The sequence below is a fragment of the Arvicola amphibius genome, chromosome 11 (assembly GCF_903992535.2).
Source record: "Arvicola amphibius chromosome 11, mArvAmp1.2, whole genome shotgun sequence".
Taxonomy (NCBI): Eukaryota; Metazoa; Chordata; class Mammalia; order Rodentia; family Cricetidae; genus Arvicola; species Arvicola amphibius.
In genome coordinates, this window is record NC_052057.2 from 14,221,355 (window position 1) to 14,230,846 (window position 9,492).

Here is a 9,492-nt window from a genome sequence, read left to right on the forward strand (position 1 = left end):
TTATTCTTTTCACTTGTTCTCTCTCTCTCTCTCTCTCTCTCTCTCTCTCTCTCTCTCTCTCTCTCTCTCTCTCTCTCTCTCTCTCTCTGTGCACAGCACATAGGGAAGATTCAGCTAACCTAACAGTTCCAGTTCTCACTGCTTACATTTGTACATGACCACATCCCTGCAGAATTAGAGCAGCAGGGCCCCAGTGAAAGTCTGGAGCCGCCCCATGTCACAGCAGACTACCATCTAATGCCCACAATCCTTCCAACCCTACCGGCAGGAAGAACCCTCCCCTGGAATCCTCAGCACCCACTGCCTTCATCTCAAGAGCGTGTTCGTTCCCCTTGGCAACGTTTTCCTGCCGTGAAGCCCTGGTATAACCCTTGTGCTTGCTGTAAAAGCTGGTTTTGTTTCCCCTGCGATTGTTTGTTTCCCTACCTAACAGAAAAGTGCAAACATGCATATTTGTCTCACTTGTGTGGTGAGAAAGTCTAACTTAGTTAACCCCACATCCTTGGCTTTCCTGGAATCATGTCTCCAGACACTAGAATCAAATCAGTCTGCTCTCATTGTGATGAAGCTGCAAATCCTCTAACACAGCAGTGTGTTCTACACGTCCTTCATGATTAGTGACAACCACTGACACAAGGAAAGCAAGGCCAAATGTCCCCCCTGAGTGTGCCCAGCTCTGCAGGGAAATCCAGAACCCTCAAGCCCCTTAGCTCTTGGCTCCTCGCCACCTTCTGCAGTCGGTCCGGTGGTTTGAACTGGTTAAAAGTAAAATTGAAGGTCAGCGAGTATCCCGCTGAAAAGGTGGTAATCAGAGCTATAATGGATGAAAATGACCATGACCACCAAGACTGCTGATCATGACCCCGGTCCTTCAGGGGGCGATAGATAAGCCATGGGAAAAATAAAATGTAAAAACATGCAAGTAACGTGTGAGCTCTAATAGCCGTGGAGGCAGCTACATTCATTAACCTGTCAGCTGTTCATTAACAAACAGAGACCCGTGTGACCCAGGTTTTCAGGGGGCGGGGCGGGAGCACCCCAGCTGAGAGGAGGGGTTGTGCATATAGTTGAAAGTCAAATGTGATTTCAGTCTAAAGACTCTCCCAAGCAGCAAAGAAAAGAGGAAATGCAACCCTGATGAGTAAATCCAACCTGTCCGAGATCATCAGTTGACTCCCAGCAGGGAGTCAGAGACGTGGCTGGAAGAGCCGGCAGAAGCGGGCAGTGGAGACTTCCAAAGCCAACGGAGAATGGCATCTCCAGGTGTGGGGAACTGCACCTGAGCAGAGCAATCTGAGAAAATTGGTCACAGCCAGAGTCCTGCCAGGTTTCTTAAATTGGTTTTTCTCTCCCTTCAAAGCCATCCTACCCAGCACTTGCAGCTTTGTTTAAAAACAGTATTTCCAAGGGGCTTTCGAGCCGCCTCATGGGGTCAAGCATGTGCTGGCAGGTTGTGCGGACCTGAGTTCAGATTTCCCAAAAGCTACTAAAGGCAGAGGCCTTAGCATGCGTCTGTAATTCCGGCGCTCCTGTGGCGAGGTGGTAAGCAGAGAATCCAGGAAATCAAAGGCCAGAGAGCCTATCACAGACAATGTGGTAATTTGAAAGAAAATGGTCCCCAAAGGGAGAGGTACTAATAGGTCTGAACTTGTTGGAGGAGGTGTGGTCTTGTTGTAGAAGGGAGTCACCATGGAGACTCAAGCCACGCCCAGTGAGACAGACCACTTCCTGTTGCCTGAAAGTCACTGGGATGGATACTTTTCCAGCACCATGTCTGCCTGCACGCCACCATGTCGCACGCACCATGACTATAATGGACTAAACCTCTGAAAATGTGGGTCACCCCAATTAAACGTTTCTCCTTTATAAGAGCTGCTGTGGTCAGGGTGTCTTTTCACAGCGATGGCAACCCTAACTAAGACACAGCGTTAAACAGTCTGTGAAAAAGAAGGTGAGAAATGAGGACCAATAGCTGAGGTTGTCCTCTGGTCTCCATGTATTTACACATATGTGTCGTACACAGGCACACACGCGCACGCACACACACCATACACACATGCATACACACACGCATACACATACACATGCATACACACACATACACACACACATGAATATACACATACACACACACACACACACACACACATTTAAAGTATCCAGGAACTGGAAATGCAGCTCACTCGGTTTAATGCTTGCCTAATAATCACAGAGCCCTGAGTTTTATCCTCAGCACCACACTGAACACCATGGAGCAAGCCTGCAATTCCAGGCATTGGGCCTAGGAGGATTGGGAATTCAAGGTCCCCTTTAAATAGACATCAAGTTCGAGGCCAGCCAGGAATACATGAGAAATGCCTCAAAGAAAAGAAAGCACTTTCGACACATTCCCTTCCCCCATTTCTTCCATAGATGCTCCATAGAGAAACGCCCAGCGCCCCCAGGCTGGTCTGCCAGCCCCACCACAAGCCTTCCCCGCATACTGTTTCACCCTCAACTTCACCGTGCCACTGAAAGTGAGAATTCCATCCCCCACCACCATTTTCCTGAGCCTGCTCTCTCTCACTCTGTATCCAGAGAGAACCTTCTCCAAATGTCAGCTTTCCCTTCCCACAGACGAAGGACTCCAGTTCCTCCAGCTGCCCTCGCAGTGTTCTTGACTGCTGACTCCACTTTGAAGTTGATGCATGTCTTTTTCCTCTTGGGTCTCTTTCCTTCTCTCAGGACTCTGTTTTCAATCCGTAGAACACAGTTTTTCAATCTATAGAACACAACTTTCCAACCGGAGCAGAGAGGAAGCAAGGGGATGCTGAGAACACAGAGGAGGAAGATGGAAATGATGAATATCAGGAGACCATAGCAGAGATCTAAGTGCCCAGACAATGGGCAGAACAAAAGTGGCACAGATAGAATTAAAATGTTTAAAGTACACCGGAAATCATAAAAAGAAATAAAACAGTGGCTTTGACAGCATGGGAAGAGAAACAGAAAAACGACTATGAGCTTCAAGTATCACAAGAATTATCAGAGATGTGGCTCAGTTGGTAGGCTATTTGCCTCCTCTGTGTGTGATCACAGAGGAGGGTATCTCCCCAGCACCACATAAACTGGGCATGTGCTTGTAACCCTAGCACCAGCACTTAGGAGTTTAGAGGCAGAAAGACCAGAACCTCCGGGTTATCCCCAGCTGTATAAGTTCAAATCCAGCCTGGGATCGGAGAGTCTCTCTGGGGAAACAAAAAGACAGGCAACAACCAGCACAAAGCAGACACTTTGTAGTGCCAAGGGAGGGCAGATGGAAAAAGGGAACAGAACTGGGCTTGTGCGGGAGAGTTCAAACTTAAACAAGCTGGGTGTGAACAGCCAGTGAGACCTTAAGACAAAAACACATGCCTCTAGTAGTGGGCAGGGGTGAGGAGCACCTTATGTGAGGGGGGTGAAGAAAGGAGAGGCCCTGCTGACGTAACCAACGTCACAAGGGCACGCTCTGAGCCCTTTGCCGGTACCTGTTCTGTTTTACTAGATTCACAGGACGACCTCGACTTCTGTCTTCGAACTCTTCACGCGTGTGGTATTCCTATGCTGTGTCATCCAATGGCAACTCCGACCCCGCCTTGAAGTCCGGAGTTGCAGTTTATCCCAGGTCTTCTGTTCTTTCCTTCACTCCTTCCTCAGAGATGCCATTTATTGGCTCAAGCTGTGGAAGTTTCCGTCCCTCATGACGGGGAGGGCATACTGGAGCAGGGTAGTTCCTGTCACAGACTGCCAGGAAGCAGAGGGTGCAACCAAAAGTGAGCGAAGGGGTAATGGAGCCTCCCAAGGCCACGCCCCTCCTCCTGTCTCAACCAACACCTACTTCCTGCAGGTAGATCCCACCTCTCGAAGTTTCCACAACATCTCAAAATAGTGCATCCGCTGGCGCCCAGCACCCACAAGAGTGCATTAGCTTCTGGGAGGACATTTCAGGCTCAAACCATAATGCCCACCAGTTTCGATTCCAAAAAAAAAAAAGGATACAAACTACCTACACATAGTCTCAGTTTTGCTTTGTAATCTGTATTCCGAAGACAGCAAAAAGAGAAAATTCTTGAGAGAAAAGAAAAGAATCACTTGCAATTAAGCACAACCTGGGCTTGTAAACTTGTGGGTTCTCATCTTTTACTTTCTTATAAACAAGCCAAATCTCTTAAGGGTTTCAATTTCCCAGCATGGGGGTTTGTTATGGGCTTGTATGCTAAAGTACCAAACTGCCATGCGCAGAAGCAGAACTTACGCTCTCGAAGCAAGCTGTAGCTGAGCATTTTTATGGTGCTTAAATCACACACACGAAGCAAAAAGTGCCACTTCCAGGAAATTAAAGAATCACAGCGTCTGAGACTGCGCCACTCTGCAAGCAGAAGAACGCATTAGGCAAAAGACCTTTAGAACGCGTTAGCCCGTCAAGCAATGCAGCCACAGAGAAGGCTCCTTATGTCTTCCTTTTTATGGCCTCATTTCTTACAGGGGTAGGCTACACTTTCTGTCGAAACTCTACCCTGATACCATAATCTAAATCATTCTCTCTGGCTGCTGCTGCTGCCTATCCCCACTCCCCATTCCCCAACTGCTCCAACAACACACCAATGACCTGCCAATTACAATGAACGAATCCCATCGGCCCATGTTTGACTTTTCTGTGCTGTTTTTCCCTTCTTACTCGCTTCAGCTAGTTCTTTGGCTTCTACTGATTGCTCTGCTTTCTGTTTTCCAACCTCATGCCCTTAGGCCTGTGACCTTGCCATCCCTTCACTTACCTTGATCTCTGACTGGATCAGCTCACTGCCTCCCTGACTTCGCAAACACATACTTTGTCCCCCTTTGGGACCCTGCCCATCATGCCCACTCAACGTGATAACTTCTCTAAGTGTCTTGGCTGCTTACCGCAAGCTCCATGAAGCCAGTGCAGAACCCTTTTGCCTCCCAAACTGCAGCTTCATCCTGTGGTCTCAATGGTTAAAGGACAGCACCTTCTGTTCAAGCCAGAAATCCGGAAGGTGACCTTCATTTGAGCCTTTCTTTCCCACCTCACCTCCTCGGATGGCCACACCTTCAGCTGGACCTCCCAGCCATAGTCAGGATCTCTCTCTGTTCCATCCTGTCCCTGCTGAGTATGTAAACTATCATCTGTCCAGTATCCTTAACCATGCCCCTGCCTCTACAACTTATTAATCATGCCCCTGCCTCCACAACCTATTAACCATTCCCCTGCCTCCACAACCTATTAACCATTCCCCTGCCTCCACAACCTATTAACCACGCCCCTGCCTCCAAATTTGTTCCCTCTAACAATGATTCACTCCCTTTCTACTGCTTCCAGTTGTCCTAAAATGCAAATTAAGTCTTGGCAATCCCCAGCATAAAATTCTTCACAGAGCTCTGAAGACCACATGCTGAATGTTATGCCAAATTCGCTGAGTCCACGGAACACCAACAAAGAGACCGAGTCCAGTATGCAAAAGCAAAGAGCCTTTATTCTAATTCAAGTTCGAACTCGGACTCTCTGTGGGTCCAATGCATTGAAACAAGCAGAGCCTTGAGCTCAGTTGGGTGGGGATTTTATAATAGCAGAAGCTGGGTGAGGGATTTTTAAGGTTTAGGAACCCTGATTGGCTCACATTTGTCTGGGGGTGTCCTGGTGAGATCAGGTGATCCTATCTACAATAGTTGGAACAGTAGGACTTTCCTTTGGAACATTAGGCACTTTCCCCTTAGACGGTTTGTTCCTGGGTGGTGCCTGAGTGGTCCCAGTTTGTGGTCTTTCTTAGAACCAGGTATTGAGGCCTCTATTGAGCCTGTCACGGCTGGACCCTTTATTGAACATGGACAAGAGGCCTTCGGCCCTTTGTCTTACACCAACCTTTCAACCCAAACTTTTCTATGCAGCTTCTCGTTTCCACTGCCTAGCAGGATTGCTCGGCCTTAGTGTCCAGCCTCCCTCTCCTACTCACCCTTAACTCTTCCCCTTCTCCACCTAAATGAATCAGCCAACTCCTCCTACGCAATGGGGCTCAAAAGCCATATGGTCTGAAAATCTCCGTGTTTCCAGGTTCTCTAAACCGTTAGTCCAAAGACAATGTTGTGTGATAACACTTATCAAATGTCAGCCTCTGCACTGTTGACCTATGCCTGAGACCACCACTCACTGAGCAGACAGCCCAGGTCCTCCAGATCCCTGAATCACCAGCTCTAGGAAAACGCCTTCTAGGCAATGATCCCATGAACGAACAATGGCACAAAAGCCCATGCATGACAGGGTGCCTGACTGTAAGTAACAATAATGTGTCGTGCGTTTTAACTCAAATGAGGCAGCAATGCCGCCATGTGTCTTGAATTCCAGCACTCAGGATGCAGAGGGTGGCAAATCTTTGTGAGTTCAAGGTCAGGTTGGTCTACAACGGTGAGCTCCAGGCCAACCAGGGTTACAGGTGAGACTCAGAGTCAATAAACTAAAGAAATGAATAAACAAACAAATGTGAGCTAAAAAGATTTTCAGTATTTTTAGCTGTAAAGAAATTATAATTAAAGAGAATATTATGCTCTTGTATTTGCTAATTTTACGTCCACTAGACACAAGCTAGTCACTTTGGAAGAAAAAAATCTCAGTTGAGAAAAATGACTCCAACAGATTAGCCTGTGGTTAAGCCTGATTGATGATTGATGTGGGAGGGTCTGTGCCACCCCTGGGTGCTAAGAGAAAGCAGGCTGAGCAAGCCATGAAGAGCAACCAGGAAGGAGTGTTCTTCCATGGCCTCTGCATCAGCTCCTGCCCTGACTTCTCTGGATGGGTGGCTCCCAGCTGCAAGATGGAACAAACCCTTTCCTCCGTGAGTTGCTTTGGGTCATGGTATTGACCACAACAATGGGAACCCTAAGACAGTTCTGATTTGGACATGCAAGCATCAAAACATCATATGGACATAAATATAGACAGTTTTTACATGTCAGGAAACGTAGGTCAGGTATGATGGCTCTGGTCCACATCCCCAGCACTTGGTAAGGTGGATAAGAAGATTGTTGCAAGTTCCAGGCCAGACGGGGCTACACAGCAAAGCCCCGCTTCTCAAGTTCAACTCAGAATGAAACTTCAAAAATGGAGGTGCAACAAGGAATGGAAGCAATTTTATATTTCAGGAAACGGAAGCACACAAAGCCACTTGGAGACAGGCATCAAACCCACTTCAAAAGACAAACTCGTGCAACATGGCCGTCCCAAATGAAATGTCCTGTTCACCAAATCTCACTAATCAATTTGTTTCCTGTCAAACTGGTCAGAAGGGTAGAGCCCAGGATCAGAAAGAGAAGTATGTGCAGGTCCCAAGATGTGATACTGATGAAGAACAACCACAGGTGTGCTCCTGGCCATAAGCTCAACCCCTACTCTAGAGAGTAAACGCAAGCTGGAGAAGTTAGGCTGTCTGCTCGAGGTGAGGACTCTAGTGTTACTTACAAAACCCCAGCAATTTCCTCCTCAGCTGCACAGCAGAAAAATCACTGTTCAGGGCCGAAGTCAGAGATTCCCAGTGAAGCATCATGAACACTAAAAGATGCTAAGGTGTCTGCAGCTGCAGGCAACACGCTCTAGCATCATCAACAGCTTGCAATTAGCTTCCACTGCAAACCAGGACCAAGAAATATATGCATTATTTTACTTTACCACATATACATGCATTATTCCCCTTTACACCATATACATGCATTATTCCCCTTTACCCCATATACATGCATTATTCCCCTTTACCCCATATGCATGCATTATTCCCCTTTACCCCATATACATGCATTATTTCCCTCTACCCCATATACATGCATTATTCCCCTTTACCTCATATACATGTACTATTTCCCTTTACCCATCAATATGCATACATTATTCCCCTTTACCCATATGCATGCATTATTTCCTGTTATCCTGGGACACTTACCCAGACTGCAAGGATATTCTTCCTCATCAAATTTTCTTCCCATCCATGCAATTCTAACTCTTGGCTCTGTCTAAATCCCAAAAGTTCTTTTTTGCAAAAGTTACCCTCTTCATGCAATGTGACTCAAGCTTGACAGTGATTGTGTTCTTTGTGGGTTTTAAAGCTTTTTTTTCACATATTTATTGTAAAAATAAATAAATAAAACTTGAGAACATGAGCTGGGAAAGCAATCCCTCAGAGACATTGGTGTAGTGTTCCTCCACATGTTTGTTTGTACTTAGAAATGGCAGAATCCAAATAATACTATCTGTATTACCCCCTGTGAGCATGATCCCTACAAAAGCACTTCGTGGCTGCTTAAAATTCTACTTTAAGTAGGCTGTTATTATGTTTAAGTTTCTTTTGAAACATTCCCTCCAGGAGAGGAACTTCTGAGATTCAGGAAGCAAACCTGCTGTCTGAGAAAGCTGGGGTTTACTGAATTACCAGAAGACCCCTCCCTAAATTACTGAAGCGTTAAACAGCTGCTGGAGGAGAACTACTCACCAAGTACAGACCTCTCTGGACTGCGGAGCTCCTTGCAGGCTGTGCAGAGCTCTGGGCTGCAGACCTCTCTGGACTGCAGAGCTACCTGCAGGCTGTGCAGAACTCTGGGCTACAGACTTCTCTGGACTGCGAAGCTGGCTACCTGGAAGCTGGGCAGACTTTCAAGAAAGCAATTTTGTAAGTCCTTGACTGTGTAGGGTGGGCCTTTGGATAATGCAACCCACTCAAAGCTCTTTTCAATCTATTCTGATCACACTTTTCCCCTGCCGCAGTTCGTCCATATCCTCCGTACCACCCCATCCTACCAACTCCATGACCCTTTCCTCTTTTTAAAAGTTAGGTTCAAATTGGGCACCCCAAAACAGCAGTGACAATAAGCAGAGAGACTCTGACTGGGTAAATAGAAAACCTGAATTTAGCATCCCCCAGGAATCTCCTAAAACAGGTTTCTGTTTACCGGAATCCTCTATGAACCTGCCCCAAGGTCAACCACCTTGGGCAAGGGCACCTAGCACCCAGTTCAGCCTGTATCCACTCAAAAATCTGCAACCTGATGTCATATAAAATCCGCTTGTTTTCCAAAATTTTGCTCCTTTCTGTCTGCCCCGTCCCCAAGAGGATAGTCTGGGCACTCTGATGTCCAATAACCTTTCGTGATACCTATGTATGGCGCATTCTAGTTTGCTCATTCCACCGCACCCTGAAGTTGCCTAAAGATGAGACAGTCCTTCAGGCTTCCTGCTTCATGAAAGATCTTCCAAACATTCTGCGGGACAGAGAAGACAAACTGCCAATATAGGCAGAACTGTCTTTGACATTTCCTGCTTCATGGGAAAGTCTGCCAGATACTGTGGGTCTATAGGCTGGAGATGGATGCCCAATGTTACAGAACTTTGGGTGACTGTCCAGGCAGCAAGATGTCTCTGTCAATTCTAGAGTTTTGGAAGTTGCTTACAATGCACTTCCTGTTTACTTAGGTAATATA